Source organism: Peromyscus californicus, unplaced genomic scaffold, assembly GCF_007827085.1.
Source record: "Peromyscus californicus insignis strain IS unplaced genomic scaffold, ASM782708v3 Scaffold_15__1_contigs__length_86483966, whole genome shotgun sequence".
Classification (NCBI taxonomy): Eukaryota; Metazoa; Chordata; class Mammalia; order Rodentia; family Cricetidae; genus Peromyscus; species Peromyscus californicus.
The window spans coordinates 20,050,951-20,070,336 of record NW_026294447.1 but is presented as its reverse complement, the minus strand read 5'-3'; the positions used below and the strand labels follow the sequence as shown (position 1 = coordinate 20,070,336).

At 39.9% G+C, this 19,386-nt stretch overlaps 1 long non-coding RNA gene across 3 annotated transcripts in view; it reads left to right on the top strand.

Moving 5' to 3' along the window:
- LOC128110723 (uncharacterized) overlaps window positions 1–19,386 on the top strand; it is a 125,025-nt gene that overhangs the window by 103,565 nt on the left and 2,074 nt on the right. The window contains exon 6 of one of the 3 annotated variants that reach the window (XR_008218297.1): window positions 14,875–14,918. The exons of the other annotated variants lie outside the window; for them this stretch is intronic. This is a non-coding gene — a long non-coding RNA (uncharacterized LOC128110723). The remainder of the gene's footprint in view (window positions 1–14,874; window positions 14,919–19,386) is intronic. 3 annotated transcript variants of the gene reach the window in all.

Sequence of the window (19,386 nt, the reverse complement as noted above, 5' to 3'; positions counted from 1 at the left end):
AAAGAAAAGACAAACTGAGCAAATTCTGGAAATGAAAAATCTAGAGAAGCGAACAAGAACTACAGACACAAGTATCAGCAAAAGAATACAAAAGATGGAAGAGAGAATCTCAGGCATTGAAGATACAATAGAAGAAATAGATAACATCAGTCAAAGGAAATGTTAAATTTAAAAATTAGCTGACACAAAGCATCCAGGAAACCTGAGATACTATGAGAAGACCAAATCTAAGAATAATAGGATTAGAAGAAGGAGAAGAGTCCCAGCTCAAAGGTCCAGGAAATATTTTCAACAAAACCATAGAGTAAAATATTCCTAACCTAAAAAAGGACATGCTTAAAAGGTACAAGAAGCTTACAGAACACCAACTAGATTGGAACAGAAAAGAAAGTCCCCTCACTATATAATAATCAAAACACTAAACCTACAGAATGAAGAAAGAATACTAAAAGCTGCAAGGGAAAAGGTCTACTATATCCATCAAAACTTTTAATCACCATAGATGGAGAAAACAAGATATTCCATAATAAAGTCAAATTTAAATGATATCTGTCCACAAATCTAGTCCTATAGAAGATACTAGAAGGGAAACTTCAACTTAAGGAAGTTAAATACACCCATGACAACATGGGAAATAAATAATCTCACACCAGCAAAGCCAAAAGAGGGGAAGCACAACACACACACACACACACACACACACACACACACACACACACACACACACACAGTCAATCTCACACAGTAAAACACACTCCACCACCACTACCAAAAAAATTAGAAATTTTCTAGAATTCAATGAAAATGAATACACATCATTTCCAAACTTATGAGACACAATGAAAGCAGTGCTAAGAGGAAATTTCATAGCACTAAGTGTTTGCATAAAAAAGTTGGAGAGATCTCATACTAGCAGCTTAACAGCACATCTGACAGCTCTAGAACAAAAAGAAGTAAGCACACATGAGGAGTAGTTGGCAAGAAATAGTGAAGCTAAGGGCTGAAATCAATAAAATTAAAACAGAACAATATGAAGAAACAATGACTTGATTCTTTGAAAGAATCAACAAAATAGACAAACCCTTATCCAAACTAACAAAACACACACAGAGAATATCCAAATCAACAAAATCAGAAATGAGAAGAGAGACATAACAACAGACACAGAGGAAATCCAAAGACTCATTAGGTCACACTTTAAAAACTTGTACTCCACAAAGTTGAAAAATCCAAAAGAAATGGAGAATTTTCTTGATCGATAGCCCTTACAAAAGTTTAATCAAGATCGTATGAACAATTTAAATAGACCAATAACCCCCAAAGAAATAGAAACAGTCATTAAAAGTCCCTCCCTAAAAAAAGCCTAGAACCAGATAGTTTTAGAGCAGAATTCTACCAGACTTTCAAAGAAGAGCTAATATCAATACTCTCAAGTTATCAACAGAATAGAAATAGAAGGAATGTTGCCAAATTCAGTTTATGAAGACATAGTCACTCTGATACCCAAATTACACAGAGACTCAACAAAGAAAGAGAATTAAAGATCAATTTCCTTCACGAACATTGATGCAAAAATACTCCATATAATACTTGCAAATTGAGTGTAAGAACACATCAAAAAAATCATCCATCATGATCAAGTAGGCTTCATCCCAGAGATGCAAGGATGGTTCAAAATACGAAAATCTGCCAATGTAATCTACCATATAGAAAACTGAAAGACAAAAACCACAGGGTCATCTCATCATATGCTGAAAACATCTTTGACAAAATCCTACACCACTCCATGGTAAGAGTCTTGGAGGGATCAGGGTTACAAGGGACACATCTAAACATAAAAAAAATGCAATTTATAGCAAGCCTGCAGCCAATATCAAATTACATAGAAACTCAAAGCAATTTCAGGAAAATCAGGAACAAGACAAGCCATACACTCTCCCCATATCTATTCAATAAAGTACTTAAAATTCTAACTAGAGCAATAAGACAACTGAAGAAGATCAAAGAGATACAAATTGAAAGGGGAGAAGTCAAAATAATGCTATTTGCAGATGATATATCCTATAAACTGATAAATGCCTTCAGTGAAGTGGCTGGACACAAGACTAACCTAAAAAAATAAATCAGTAGCTCTCCTATACACAAATGACAAACGGGCTGAGAAAGAAATCAGGGAAACAACGTTCTTCACAATAGCCACACATAATCTAAAATATCTTGGGGCAACTCTAACCAAGCAAGTGAAAGACTTGTATGACAGTAACTTCAGATATTTGAAGAAAGAAATTGAAGAAGATATCAGAAGATGGAAAGATCTCCCATGCTCATGGATCAGTAGGATTAACATAGTAAACATGGCCATCCTACCAAAAGCAATCTGCAGAGTAGATGCAATCCCCATCAAAATCCCAATACAATACTTTACAGATCTTGAAAGAACAATACTCAGCCTCACATGGAAATGCACACACACACACACACACACACACACACACACACACACACACGCGCAAAATAGGATAGATCAAACAACCCTACACATTAAAAAGAACTTCTAGAGGCATCACCATCCCTGATCTCAAACTGTTCTACATAATTGTAGTAATTAGAAACCACATGGTATTGGCATAAAAACAGATAGCTTGTCAATGGACTCAAAGACCCAGATATAAATCCATACACCTATGGACACTCGATTTTTCTTAAAGAAGCCAGAAAGATACAACAGAAAAAAGAAAGCATCTAACTGGATATGTGCATGTAGAAGAATGCAAATACTCTGGAGCCACTTTTCCTGGACAGGTAGTAGAGACCATGGGCCTGTCCAGCACTGCAAGTTGCCATTATGATAAACAAATGTATGGTGGGGTATGGGAGAGAAAGAGAGAGAGAGAGAGAGAGAGAGAGAGAGAGAGAGAGAGAGAGAGAGAGAGAGACAGAGACAGACAGAGACAGATGCAAAATTGTTTATATGCTGTGGAGAGAGGCAGATCTGAAGACGTGAAGGTGGTGAGGTGCAGGCCGATGTGGGCAGTCAGCTTGTCACTCAGGGCCATGGTGATGTCTGAGCCTGGGCTGCTGCCAAAGGCCATGACTGGGTCTTTGGCCCTGCTGTACCCACAGTCTGTTTTGATGTCTGTGGTTCCTGTTTTCATGAAGGCCATGAGGTTGTCTGGAGTCTGGGCCACCACCTAGGGCTATGTTAGAGTCCAGGGACTATGCTGCTGCGGGGCCCATGCTGCTCTTGAGAGGCCGGCACTGCCACCTGAGGCCGTGGTGAAATCTGGGCACAAGCTGCTGCTTATGGCAATTTCTGGATCCATGGTCCTGCTGTAGCTGGGGTCTGTGTTGATGTCCATTGCCCATGTTATCACAGGGGTGGGGGGGGGCATGTATACCATGTGTTGAACCATGTGTTGAACCCTGTGTTGAAGCATGAGGGCAGCCATGCTGAGCCCTGAGAGAGCCCCCCACCCTCACCAGAGAGGCAGCTGACCTCATCCCTCGAAGGCCCTGGAATAGTAGAACCTTATGACCCCTGCCTTGTCCATCATAGGAGAGCTGGCTCCCACACTTGGGAAAACTGGCTCCACTCCTCACTTGAGGAGGGTGCTCCCAGCTACCACCCAAGCCCATGTCCAGGGCTTTGAGTTGGCACACCCCAACATTTACCCCATCTATGACCTGCTGGAGTGCATGAAGGGACTGACCCTGTGGAACCATAGTTGCAGAATCTCCATGACTTGTGGCAACAGCAGGATATCCCAGAGGAGTTTCAGTGAGGGTCCAGTATTGATGGTGTATCAGAAGTCAGAGGCCTTGAAGGAGACCTACGACTCACTGCAATGAACATTCATAAGTTAAGCTGTTTGTACAAAAGGGTCTACTATGTGACACACAGCAGGTCCCAATGCCACTAAGATGAATGAACAGGCAATGGAGAGGAGGGAAAGACAGAGGAGGGAAGTGTTTTTGTTTTTGCTTTGTTTGTTTTTGTATTTGTTTTCATGGAGGGCTGTTTTAATTAATATTATTTGTATTTTTATTATTTTATTTTTATTATTTCTTCTGAAGTTTTCCTTTGGGGGAACACTACAAGGGTGAAGGGTGAAGGGATACTAAGGGACTGGGAAATGAGTGGTATTAGGGTGCATGATATAAAATTACCAAAGAATCAACACAAATTAACTTTAAAAAAGAATGCAAATACATCCATATTTAACACCCTGCACAAAACTCAAGTCCAAGTGAATCGAAGACCTTAACATGAAACCAGATACACTGAACCTGATAGAAGAGAAAGTGGGAAAGAGCCTTGAACTCATTGGCACAGGATACCACTTCCTGAACAGAACACTAATAGCACAGGCACTGAGATCAACCACTAATAAATGGGATCTCATGAAACTGAAAATCTTTTACAAGGCAAAGGACACCATCAGTAGGATAAAAGGCAGCCTACAGAATGGAAAAAGATTTCCACCAACTCCTCATCTGGTAGAGGGCTAATATTTAAAATCTATAAACAGCTCAAGAAACTAGGCATCAACAAACCAAAAAATCCAATTAAAAAATGTGGCGCAGATCTAAACAGAATTCTCAATATAAGAATCTCAAATGGTCTCGATGTCCCTTCCTCATAGAATCCCTCCTTTCTCTTATTGATTGGACTCCTGGAGCTCATCCTGGCATCTGGCTGTGGATAGCTGCATCTGCTTCCATCAGTGCCCATGGTGGGATACTTTGCACAGCTTTGGTGCAGAGATGAGGGGTTTGGATCTGCATCAAATGAATGTACCAGGCTCTGCTGATGCCCCATGGGAGACCTTGTCTTGGAGGAGGTGGAAATGGGGGGTCGGTTAGGGGGGAAGACTGGGGAGTGGAAGGAGGGAGGACATGGGAATCTGTGGTTGGTATGTAAAATGAATAGAAAAATCTCAATAATAATAATAATAATAATAATAATAATAAATGAAAAAAAGAATCTCAAATGGCCAAGAAACACTTGAAATGTTCATCCTCCTTAGCCACAAGGGAAATGCAAATCAAAACTACTTTGAGATTCCATTTTATTCCTGTCAGAATGGCTAAGATAGAAAACGTAAGTGATAGCTCATGCTGGTGGGAATTTGGAGCAAGGAGAACATTCCTCCACTACTGGTGGGAGTGTAACTTTGTACAACCACTATGGACATCATAAATAGCCTAGATGTCCCTCAACTGAAGAATAGATAAAGAAAATGTGGTCCATTTACACTGTGCAGTATTACTCAGCTGTTAAAAAATGGCATTATGAAATTTGCAGGCAAATTGATGGAACTAGAAAAAAAATCATCCTGAGTGAAGTATCCCAGGCCCAGAAAGACAAACATGGTAGGTGCTCACTTATAAGTGGATATTATCTCTTAATAAATGGTAATCATGCTACAATCCACAGGTTCAGAAGGGCTAAGTAACAAGGAGGGCTGTAAGGGTTATGCATGGGAAGGGGCAATAGAACAGATTTTGTGGGTGGATTAGAGGTTGGGTGAGAATGGGAACAGGAGAGATCAGATGGAGGGAGATAGAAAGAGAGAACTGGGAGATATGATTGAAATTGAAGGGTATTGGGGGGGGGCGATATGGAAACCTATTGCAGTAAAAACTCCCAGGTTTCTATGAGGATGACCCTAGTGAGGACTCCTAGTAATGGAGAATATTTGTGCATTTATGCATATATGTAATAACAATTAAAAGCAAAGGCCATGAACATGAGAGGGACAAGGTAAAATATAGGGAAGGGGTGGGAAGGAGGCAAGGAAAGGGGAAATTATGTAATCATATTTTAATTAAAAAATAAGGAATGTATTAAAATATGGACTAAAGATCTTAATAGAGAGCTCTCAGTAGGAAAAACAAAAATGGCTAAGAAATATCCTTTAAAAACTAACAATGCATATTATATATATATTTTTATTACTTTAAACTTATTTTAATACCATTCCTATTAGCAAATATATTATTTTTGCTTTAGCAACAGTAGCTAATCGTTCTATGTACAGAGATTGGCTTATCTGATTTGCTTCCCATCAGTGGTTTTAACACGGCAGGTGCTGAACGGGATGCAGAAGGTGAATACGTTCATAGGGGAAAGAAGGAAAGACAATTGAAAACAAAAAATATAGGCAAAATTTTTCGGATATTGTGTGTGGTGACAGAGATGCTGAAGACAGTTGGCAAGCTTGTAGAGGTTCAGGGATGGGGCCTAGAAAGACCGCAGGCGCCTTCTGAAAGACAGATAGCCTGAACAGAACTCCTGTATTTTGTAGTTTTGACATGAGATGACCTTATCAATAAAGTTTGATGACAATAATGGCAGTAGGCAGGTGAGTAAACAGTAATTGTAAACTCAGGTGGGTGGTGCGGTGCCTTTTCCCCCTCATGAAAAGGTTCCTATGTTGCTTCCCTCTGTGAAGTCAGTAAAATTGACCTATTCGGGGCTTTTCTAACTTTAACAAGTGTGATTTAGTCACACTGTTCTGAATTCTTGTTCCTTTCCGTATGCCTCCTTGGGGAGAAGAGAAGAATGGAGCAGCTAAATGGGAAAGGGTTTATCCTCAACTACTTCGTCTATTCTCCTCTCCTCATCAAAGAACAGGAACAAAATGAGGCAGATACCTGTCTCCAGGTCCTTGTGGACATAAGGGATGGATTGAACAATGGGGATTTGCAGACAATTGTTTGCCTTTGTCTCCAAGCTTATGAGTTTGTTTATATAAGAGTTTTATTTTTGTTCTGTAATGAAAGTATCAGAATAGTCCTAATATCAATATGCAAAATAGATGTGTGAATGACAGTAGCATGAACTTTAATTTATATGTACTTCCTTTTGATCATACTATAATTTCCTACTATGTGATCTACAGTGACCTCCTAAAGGGGTTGGGATGGAAAAGGACTATGTGGTGAGGATCAGGTCATCGTCTCTAACATAATTTAGAATTGCTTGGTGGTGAGAATAGGTAAACTGGACGTCAGTAGGTTTTATTATTGTTTTTAAGGTCACTCTAGGTAGTTTAACTCTTTACAGCCCGTGCCTGGGAAAGATCACAGCCTTAGCAAAGGAGCCAGGCAAGCATAATGAGCCGCAAGAAGACAGACAGTTATTTCACACTTAGGTACAAATGAACATACATGAAAATATGGTCACATCAAAATAGGACCTAGAACTTTGTGTTTGCAAGTGATGTGTACACAAGATGTACGAACAAGAATAAAAATTGTTTTAAAAAGAGTAAGAACTGTAAATTGAACTAAACTGTGTATGTGTAGTTACAAACTAAAGATATATATATATATATACATGTGTATATTGTATATTTTATATACATGTGTGTATGTATGTATGTTATGTGTGTATATGTGGGAGCTAATTCAGAAGACTGAACTCAGGATAACCTTAGCTCCTTATAATTAAGTAATGAGGTTTTCATCTCCCTGTGCCTCATTTTTCTCTTAGTAAACTCAAGCTAGTACTCAGAGAAGTATGGGGAGGATTTAGTGAACTGATGCACTTGGTGCATGGCACACTTCTACTTCAGGTTCATTTAACACTTATTGGCTATTATTTTTATGTTAAACACCTTCTGTTCCAGAGAATTTGTTATAGTTTCATATGCATATGTTCCATTTATTTTTTGCTGGATTTCCTCACTCTTGCTTGTTCATAAAACACAATAGGAAAAAATATACAAAATGCCACTTTTCACTATTTGACTTAAATATCTTTGTGCCTGGCAACTTCAGGAACACTTTAACAGCACAGCACACCATTGCACCCAATGGAGTATGACACTTTCAAGAGCACCTACATGCTTCTGGGTGTCTCATCAATACCAATGGAGTCAATCCTCAAAAACCCTGACAAGCATGAGGAAACAAATGGAGACAATAAACAGAATCATTCTCCTGAAAAATGCACCAATAAGCACTAAAGGTTGGAAGTAAATGTTCATAGTTTTCTACACCTGGGGAGTTTTCCCCAGCATTCTGCACTTACTCTCACAATCCTGTGCACCTGCTGGCATGTGTCCACACACATGCAACCCTCACTAGGATCACACTGTTTGCCTGGACTCTGGATGCTTACATCAAGAGACTGACTAGGTCAAGTTAAACTGTTGCAAAAGAAAATTTAACTTATAATGTCTCTGCCCTGTCGTCAGTTGTGGTACAAGATGCTGTTTCTAGGTGAGGATTGCTGAATCCTTCCCTACCACCAGAGCTGGGGAGCTGTGGGTCCCAATTCACACTTCATTAACCCCATATGTAAGGAGCACCATCCTTGTATATGAAAAGTGAAGCATGGTTTCATTGACTAGACTTTCTTTTATTTCTCTTAAAACAGCATGCCATTTTCCCAGTCATCCTTGGGACTTTTTTCTGTGTCTTTCTTTGGCAAGACCTCCTCCTGTTTGGGCCCTTCTCCTTCATTCCTCCAGAGAGGAAAACAAAATAAGAATAAAACCCACTTTAGTATCATGAAATGGATTTTAAAAGCAAATCTGTCCCCAGAGAGTCCAGTAATGCCTTACTTCAGGGATCCATTTTCTTTCCAAGCATAGAGCTCCCCAAACTCTCGGGCTTAGTGCTGTCCCTCTTCACATCACCACCTGCAAGGCTCTGTGCACCTTTAGTGCCGAGAAGCAGAAGATTTCCTAACAAGAGTAATTGCAATAGGATTTAATCATGTTGTCTGCAGCAGAGGGCCGGTAACCTTAATGATAATGTTACAATAGAGAGCCCTACAAATGGTTTCCGTAGGTAAAATACCGTAAATCGAAGGAGCCCTGTGCCCATAATGCACTCTTTAATAGCCCTCGAAAGCCAGGTGCCATCAGAATGCACCCAGCATCGTAAGACATTAAACGCTAAGCAAGCTCTGAAAACTTCCAAGCCTCAAAGGGCATCATCATGTTACAGTCAGTTGGAAAACTGAATAAGGATGCATCAGACATGTTTTAAGCAATCCACGGTGAAAGAAAGGATTGCAGTTTACCAATAACAAGAGCTTTCTGAGTTTCGGACAAATCATAATGCATATTTTATCTAAGTTATGACTGAAATGGAGCCACGAGTTTAGAAAGTGAAATAGATAAACATGCCAAATCTTTGGCTAAATGCTCTGAATTTGGTTATTTGCATAATATAAAGTTGATCAGAAGCTAGTCCATGTAGATTTCCTAAATGTTATTCAAGGGTGAAATCCATGCATTAAATAATGCTGCTTATTCCAGCTTATTTCTAAATAAATGTTGCAAATGTTAATTCATCAGCTTCCACAGCACGCTTTTGCAGTAACATGGAAAATAGTATTAATGATACACTAGGGCTTCCATAATGCTTTTTATTTGAAAATCCCTGAAGGCATCGCAAACATTAATAATATGAACAAAAGTCCTAATAATAATACTCGCTGTTCTCAAGCAGAAAAGATTACTAACCTCATTTTGTAGATGCCGAGATTTAGTCACAAATAGGCTAAGGAAATTGCCTGAGACTACAGAAGCAGTCACCAGCCGAGCTGGCAATAGAAATCAATGCCTTTTGATTCCTACATCCCCATTCCAGACAATGTACCATTTCCTATAGAAGCAAGAAGCTTTCTATCTTTACTTTCAAATGTAACATTTTGACTTCAAAAAACTACCTAAGACTTTCCAGAACCTTCCTTCTTGCTTGTTTCAGTGATTGTCCAGCACCTTTCTACCTTAGAATCGGACTCCATATATAAATTGTATTTTACTTATAATAGGGCCATTTTGCTCATTTAGATTGATAAGCTTTATTTTTTAGTAATTTCACCTCAGTTAGAACAGCCATATAAATACTCAGATCTGCTTTGTAGAGTCCATTGTATTCCCTTATGTGATGTGTGAAATTTCACTCTGGTCCTACATGTCAGATCTACTCAGACGCTCACGACAGATGTTTGTTTTGGAGGTAGATATAAATTTAGTAATGGGTGACTTGGTATGTAGAAGCTTACCTGCTCATGCTAGAATAGGTAAATATTCTAATGAAATTGGGAACGTTTGGTTGTTTATCCCCACATCTAGATTTGGAATCTTTACTGAACATAAAACTAAATGATATTTAAAATAACTTTTTCCTGCACTTGGTAAATATTTGTCTTAACCCTGATTTGTGTTTAAATATCTGGTCCCTTGGAGTCCATGAAGAGGTATTCAGACCCACCTCACTAGTTTCTTTCCTGGTTGCAGACCTTAATCACTTTTTTTTTGTTCTGTAGAGCTGTGTTGGTGAGGTGGGGACATTTCCTGGGCTTGCCTTGGCAGGAAGGTGATGCTTTGCTTCCCGTTCATATTTTTCTCCAAGTACGGCCTCTAAGCCAGTCAGACTCAGTGCTGCATGTGAACTCCTCTACAGAACCTCCCAAATAAGGTGAAAAAAATCATTAGTAGTCCAGTTTCAATCTTCTGCACAGCTCAGGCAACAATAAATGAATAATTTGCCGCCCTTCGCTTTGGCAAGCTGATGCCTAATGATTACCCAGGGACAGGATAATGGGACCATAGTGATTACACTATGTTTTTCTAACCACTTTCAAGGCCTTTGCTTTCAGACCTGCCCTAATGAAAAGAAAGCTCTGAAATTGGGCCAAGTCTTTATTAAAAATGTTCTGACAGGCTCTGCTTAGATAAATGTATTCACTTCTCAGATTTGAACCTTCTACTGATTTGGAAGGCACAGGCTTGAGAGTAGATTTGATTGCCTGAACACTCTGATAATGAGGAAATGAGATGTTGGTTAATTCCATAAGCTACTGGAATGACTTATTTAAAGAAGACATGATGATAACCTGTCTCTAGGATTTAGACTGGTTCAGTGGACTGGTTCAGTAAGAACTGTGCAAAACCAGGAGTCAGAAAACCTCAAGAATCTCATCTTCGCTTATGCTGTAAGATTATAATGTGATCTGATGAATATCAATGAATATTTGGAGTTTCTTGGTTACTGTCAGCAGCTGTCAGTCATTTTCAAGGAAAGAGGATGGTAGTAGGGGGTAATTGTAGGAACATGAGAATACATACAGAGATTCTATTGAGTATATGTAGACATGGCTATGAGTAGTTCATTTTTTAATATTATTAATTTTCTTTCTTTATCGTGTGTGTTATGCACATATGGTGTTGGGTTGTATGTGCGTGTGCACATGGATATGGAAGTTAGAGGAAGTTGTCTGGGGTCTTCCCCTATCATTATATCTTGTCTATGTCCATGATGCTAATGTTATAGGCTTTATATGTTGGTGCTAGGGTTGGGAACAAGGATTGCTATTACACAGAAACAACCTTGCCCATTGGACTATCTCCATGGCCTCTATTTTTTTTTTTTTTTTGAGACAGAGTATAATGTATCTCAGGCTGTCTTTGAAATCCCTATATAGGGAAAAATTACCTTGAACTTTTGATCCTCTTGCCTACACCTCCAGATTGCAGGTTTATATCAACATGTATGGTTTTACCTGGTGCTGGGAATCAAACCTAAGGTTCCATGCATGTTAGATAAACACGCTACCAACCCAGTTACCTCCCTAGCCCCACCTTTTGAATTTTATGTGAAGATCGTGTTTACAACATGTCATCAATTTCTAAGCGATTCTGCAAATCCTTCAAGAGCTATCTCTCTCTGAAATAACATTATAAACAATACTTACTCTGGGGCATCCAGTGTTTTTTGGGGGGAAAGTTTAGTGATAATTTGAGGAAACTCAAATGAATACTATTCTTGTGTCCTCCCGATTTACTGTGTGTAAGGAAGAAGAACATATTTGTATATATAATTAATCTATGTTAAAAATCTTTCTTAAGGTGTCTAGATTAGTTCAGGTCTGAAGTAACTGAATAAAGAAATCTTCAACTCCATGGAGAACTAAAACCTCTCTACTGGTCAAAGATCCAACACTATTGTAAAAAAAACCCAAAAACACAGAGACATTTGAAAGTGCAAGGAGGAACAGGTGTCAATGTGATGGCCACAGCAGGAGATGAAATGCAGGCATATCAAGGTAGTGGAACAATGGTGACTCTAGGAAACCAGTGGTGAGCTTAGTGTGGCCCGAGTTCTTGGGACACACAAAACAAAAAGTGGCTATTCGCTGGTACACAGAATTTGAGGAGCCAGGGGGAGGGTTCCGGGTAGAAACACTACTTTGAGAGTGGGCCATGCTAGGTGTGGTTACCATGGTCTCAGGGACACAGATCAGGACTGAGCATGCAGAGTGGGCAGGTGTGGGGGAGATAGGACATATAAGAAACTATTTAGAAAGTTAAAAAAAAAAAAAAAAAACAAAAACGGGTGGAGCAAAGCTATGGAATTGGCTGTCCTGTGTTCTAGAACACTCAGGACTCTAAGGCTCCCAGGAGGCCTGATAAAGCCAGTTTGTCAGTGTGTTTTGGCCGATGCATTTCCCTAATGTTCTGAGAGGAACGTAGATAGAGGGGTTTATGGGAAAAAAATGAAATCTGGTTTTAAAAGCAGCCTGTTTATGAAGGGAAGAAAGATATGACAGTAGATAAAGATCAAAGATAATATTTTCTAAGATAGAACAAGTGAGTGAGGGAGATTGAGGACCAAAAGAAGAAATGTGAGGATGGAATGAGGTTGTCAAGGAGATGAGGTGGGAAAGGATTTGCAGCACTAGATCAGTGTGGGACTGGGTCATAGGAACAAGAGAGATGTTACCCCTTCAACTGAAGTTAAAGGTAGAATTGCAGTGTAGATAGAATCATTAGGACTGTTCTCAAGCCCTTGATGACCTTACCCAGTAATTCTTGCAATCAGAACACTTGATTTTAGGCAGTCTACAAACCACTGGCAGTGAAAGTCCAGTAATATAGTAACAGAGTCATTAGCTCTGTTTTCTCTCTAGTAGTTCTGAACTCAGGAGGTAGAATAGATTCAGACCTGGCTTTGGAGGGGAGCTGGTAGAACAGTTAGCTGGAACTGGGCAGGCTGTAAGAAGGAACAGACTGGTGATTATGATGCTGAACATTATTTAGGTGGAAGTATAAATGCTACAGCCATTGAACAGAGGCTAAGAGTCTTACAGTACAAGAGTTCAAAGAGCTGAGGGCATGAGATATGAGTTTGGAGGCACACAGCTTACATGGAGGTCAATTTTATGTGCTACCATGACATTAACAACAGCTATGGATAGAGCCCCAGGGCCCTCTTATTTCCCACAGACAGCATCTCCCAAGCAAGAAAGCCCTGCCATGGGGGCAGACACTATTCCTGCTTATTCCTAAGGAATAGCTTTCAATCTTGTGCCAGCCAACAGAAATAGTCTTTCCATCTACTCATAACCTCCCATGGGAACTGAGAGGAGCTTCATTCTGAAGATACTCTGCCACCTGCTTCCTCGTAACCCTGGTGGTTTGCTTGGCTCCCAAGTCCAGCCCATGTGGTTTTGTGTGGCATTTGGTGTTCTTCTGCCCTGATCTGTGAGTTTCTTGTGGCTCTCATCTATATAATTTTGGTTGTCATGTGTTTTTCATTCGCATAACACTATGGTCAGAATCAGCTCTCACCAGCAAGATGAATATAACATGATTCAAAAATAGAATGTGTCATTTACCTAGACATTGAGTTATCCAGCAAGATGGTCATGACTTGAATAAAAGGAAAACTGAGTCAAGGATCAAAGTTTTCATACATCTGGGCGTGGCTTTAAGACTGAGAGAACCTTATAGACAAGAACAGGGAGAAAACAAGTAATTGGATAACCTGAGCTTAAGGTCTAAAATTGTCAAAAACTTCTAACTTTCTTATTTTTCAAGTTGAAACACTTTGGGGAAGATGTAGAAGCCTAGGAAAAAAGAACTTACGTCTCAAGTACTAAATCTGTATCAGGTATTGTGCTGGCTGTAAACCATGATATTTCATGTAATTATTCCTGAACCAACTATGTTGGTGTGTTTGTATTGCTATATCAAAATAACTGATGCTGGATATTTTATACATGGAAAATGGTTGACTCAGCTCACAATCTTAGAGGCTGAACCTCTTCAAGACTGTCTGGCTTCTGGTGAAGGCATTTTGGCTTTGATCAGAACATGAAGATGGCATTATGATAGGAATGCACAAAGAAAGGGAGAGTTGACAGGACCAGGAAGAGAGCGTCTGTGAGAAAGTGAGAGAAAGGATGAGGTAAGAAGTAATATCAAAATAGGGGTCAGTCTTTCTCTTTTGTAACAACGTACTCTTGGGTATAAGAAGTTCCATGAGACCTGACCCAAATTTGGAAGCCAGCTTTAACCAGTTCCTAAGAGTAGTACTTTTGTGGGCTCATTACTTCCACTATTCTAGCTCTGAAGGATCCCAACAATTCACCAACTACCATGGACCAAGTTGCAGCACCTGTAATCCCAGGAGATAAACAATATCCAAACCATCAAACAACTGGGATACGTATGACACAGGAGCCAAGGACCAGTCTCATAGAGACAGGCCACCCTAGGGTGCCGTCTCCTGAACCCACTCAGTTTTGATCACTAAACAGTTATAGCATTTATTTATATTTAAAACTCATGTGGGATAAAGAATACAGTGGATACATACAGTCTTTGCCCTCACAAAAAAATAAATAAAACAAACTACAGAATCAACTTTATAGTCATTGCTCTGGGAGAAGCAATAATCCATGCCAAAATATTCTTAAAACTTGGTCATGTGGGTTGTGTATTTTCTGCTTACTGAGTTATAAGTTATTTTCAAACCTAGCGTAATCCATTTGCCAGGCACGTGAAGTGGGATCACTGTACTGGTGAATATAGAAGCTTCTAAATTTAGTCTTCCTTTTGTTTTTAGATCTTGCACCAGCCCATACAACTCGCAGCCATGCCTTTTCTGCGGTAAGCAGTCTAGCTACCGGCATTGTATGTGGCTCTTTCAGCGCTTTATGATTTTTTATTATTCCTTTGTGACAGCTTTCTCTGAGTTATGCAAATGGTGTGCCAAGTGTGGTAGAATGAAATTTCTTCCATTTTATCTCTGTCCAAATAGAAGTTGCCTCATCTGCATATAACAGTTCCCTTTGCAACTCAGTTGTAGTAGGAAATTGGAAGCCGTTTGTATTTGCATTTCCTGGGGATACAGACAAGAGCAGATGCCAATAATGGATGTCATAATTTGCTGCCTTCTCTTTGCTGCCTATAAATCTTTGAATATTTTTCCTACAATAGCAACTGAGGAGATTCAGCAAGCATAATAGGGAGAAAGAAGATGTAAATCTCAGCAGTGGTGGTGGATTCCAGCTATGAATATTTCAGAAACAAGACACTCCCTTTAAATGAAACACTAATGGCTTGTAAGGCGCTGCTGGCCTGATGTGCTCTTGATTTCATTTAATAACCCACAGCTCCCAACTGCACAACATTAGATCCTGGCTGGCAAGTTCTAAAGGAAGGCTTTTCTTATCTCACAATTTCAAATGCTAACTGTATCGTGGTGTCAATTCTTGATCACCTCCATGCTATGCCAGAGATACACACGCACAAACAATTTAGAATTGAAACAATTTATGTTTGGTTTTGAAATAAAAACACTTAGATATAAGTTCTCTCTCTCTCTCTCTCTCTCTCTCTCTCTCTCTCTCTCTCTCTCTCTCTCTCTCTCTCTCTCTCTGTGTGTGTGTGTGTGTATCCCTCACACAGGTTCACATGAACACAAATATGTATATGCATGCATATAAATTTGCATTCTCACCAAAAATAACATTGATTCTTGAGTCATTACCTCCCTAAACCATTTTCTTCATGGGGGAGTTGTGACTGAACTGAGTAATGATGATCCTAATGTCAATATAATAAGGGAACATGATAACTTCAATTATAGGAGTTTTAGATTTAGATATTTTGTAAGTAGATACTATAGAACAGTTGTTATTTTTAATTTTTTTTTTTTACTTTTTCCTAAAAATAATAAATTGGGTTAATTCAAAGTTTTCCAGGCTTCTCTTTGTATGTTTCCCTTTGACTGTTTTTCTTTAAACTTGAACCTTTCTATGCCACATGATTTCAGAAAGTCTGGGGCCAATAGCAAGACAACTTTGCTTACACACTTTTTTAAGCTGCCAAAGTAGCCAGCCTTTCTATAAGGTGTCTATTATTACTCGAGTGAGATGTTTAAATACCTTAATTGGTATGAATGTTGTAAACTAACCCCAGTGTACCTAATTAACTAGCTATATTCAATGATACTACTGCCAAGAAGAATTGGCAGGCTATTAGCTTAAAGAAAATAGTCTAAGGAAAAGAAAAAAAAAAGGAAACAAAAATTAACACCCAGTAGATAAGCTTCTCCTGAATTCAGAAGAATTAAAATCAGGTGTATTTGATTCTGAATATAAATCCTCTCCAAACTTGAACCCTGAGAACTTGTTGCCTGAATACCCTTGCGTCCTCATTGTCTGCCTAATTAATTCTTTCTTCTTCTTTACAAGCCAATTGGCATCTTCATGGAACATTTTTTAAAAATGTTTCAGCAGGGAGTTTTATTCTTCCTGTAGCTGAGCATTGGTGCCTTGTTCATCCCTTTCTGTAGACCAGCTATGAAAAAGAAGCAGTTGCTAGCAGCTCATGCAGAGTAGACCATTCACTTTTGGATAGCCATTGGCCTGCTGGAGCCTCTCACCCCGAAAATTCTTCCTTTCAGAGAAGGCTTGTCTGGGCGCACAACCATCTTGCCTCATGGGAGGATGGTTCAATTCATGATTTGTAGTTTCTCAGGTAATCAAGCTGAGGTTTGGCTTCTTCCTGCTGCATCTTCCAAGGATGCATTTTTAAAAAATTCTTTTCTACCCTGCTTTCTTTATAACTCAGTTCTCCAAAGAGAATCCCATGCTAATCATTTGCACAAGAAGTTCAATCTTTGGCTTTGATTTTTGGAAACCTAACCAAGGGTAGTATCAGGAATGATTCTAGAAAGCAATCTACACAAATGCAAGTCTGGAAGTAGATTTCTCTCTAGCCAGAGAGCACACCCCACCCCCAAACCCACTCACACACACACACACCCATACACACACACACACACACACACACACACACACACACACAAATTGCATTCCTGGATACTGGTAGAGTGTTGGTCATTTGTTGGCATATTAGCCATGTAAGTGCTGATTTTCACATGATTGTTCTTGAGAGTATCAAGACATAGATAACTATGTGGAACTGGGAAGTTTTTACTGAGTGCCATTGGAGCCTTAAGAAGAAAAAAAAATCAGAGACTCAGATATAATTGCCAACTTGAACAACTTGAAGAACCCATGTGGTCTTATCTGCAATTAAAGACCTACACACCCTGTTTCCGTAGAGATGGCCAGGCCCAGATTTCCCTGAGAATGAACTCAACCTTTTTTTATTTTTTTAATTTTCTACCCCAATTAAGGATTAAGTCCTGTGCTTGTGCTTCATCAAATCTAGGCTATGCTAGACTTTGAGCCTTTAATATAAATTCAGAAAAATAAAAGTTCAGGACTCTGCTCCTGATCAAATACTTTAACACATGTGATTCTCAATCAAACATAATTTACCAGAAGTTTTTAGGTATTTGTCTTGTTTTCAGCCTTATACCTAAAAGGTGAGGAAATTAAATTGAGGAAATTATGCTGGTCTCAGGTGTCATTGCTCAGTTCATGTCTAGAATACAGGAGTTTAGGGAGTAGGTGGTTTGTTGTTTCTTTTCCACAGTATTTTCTTTCTTTCTTTCTTTTTTCATTTTGTTTTGGTTTTTTTTTTTTGTTTTCTTGTTTGTTTTTTGAGATAGGATTTCTCTGGGTAGGCCTGGCTGTCCTGGAACTTGCTCTGAAGATGAGGCTAGCCTCAAACTCAGAAATACACCTACCTGCCTCTGTCTCCCTAGTGCTGGGATGGATTAAAGTTGTTCACCAACACTACCCAACTTCCACAATATTTTCTGATGAAAAACCCTCATTGTATTTTCCTCCATGAGTGAATACCATTAGATTTCTTTTCCTTTGTGTAAGAAATAATGATTCCTACATCTTCTAATGTAGTTAAGATTTTTCATATCAAAATGGCAAAAATCCTAGCAAAGACTGACAGTTTTCTTCAGCTAACCTGTGTGTAGTAGGACAGGCCCATAGGGTCGAGGAAACTGGCTCAAACCAATTGCCAAGGCACGCACGTAATGTACTTCTTCATGAGCCAATCTGGACTCTGTCTGAGAGCCTAGCAACAGGCACTGTCCAGAGTTCCTGATCATGAGGAATCTGCTTAAGGGCCTAGCAGCAGGCACTGTTAGGGTTCCTGATCATGCCTAGCCAATAAGGGACAACCATGCAATGTCACCAGATCAGGACACAGCCTGGGTGCTGGGAGGAGGGTATATGAAGTTTTCCCTGTTACTAAATAAAGGAGTATGCTGTTAGCCTTACACCTGACTCCCAGGGTCTTTGTCGTTGACTCTGCACCTTCTCATCCCCCCCTCCCCTGAGGGAGCTGTTAGGACCCAGCAACACCTCTGTGTTCCTTATAATTCTAGGCAGTCTCAGAGAGTTTGGCTAGCATAGTTGAAAATGCCATATGTGCCTTCAGATTCACATGTTTTTCTGCCCTCCTCTGTGCCCTGGGGTCTGATTTGGATGGACTGTACCTGTGATCTTTGCACTCTGCCTCCTGGTGAATTCCTGCAATGGGAAGGCAATGGCCAGGCACCATGGCTGGGTGGTAGTGGGATAAGGCCAGGGTATTTGTTGCCAGCTGCTTCCCTGGTAGTTTCCATTCATAGTGACTGTAGTTCTCCACCAAGAGATGTAGTCCTGCCAAGCAACCTCTCCTGACCTCTCTTAACTATTTTACAATTCTAGTAATTTCTCTGTCTTTTTTTTTTTATTAATTTCTTTTTTTTTTACTTTTATTTTGCAATACAATTCAGTTCTACATATCAGCCACGGATTCCCTTGTTCTCTCCCCTCCCGCCCCCCTCACCTTCCCCCCAGCCCCCCCCTCCATTCCCATCTCCTCCAGGGCAAAGCCTTCCCCACAGACTGAGATCAACCTGGTAGACTCAGTCCAGGTAGGTCCAGTCCCCTCCTCCCAGGCCGAGCCAAGCAATCCTGCATAGGCCCCAGGTTTCAAACAGCCAACTCATGCAATGAGCACAGGACCTGGTCCCACTGCCTGGATGCCTCCCAAACAGATCAGGCCAATCAACTGTCTCACCCACTCAGAGGGCCTGATCCAGTTGGTGACCCCTCAGCCATTGGTTCATAGTTCATGTGTTTCCATTCGCCCTTCACTACCCCCACTCATGTCCAGGCTGTTCATGTAGATCTCATTCCATTTCTCTGTCATT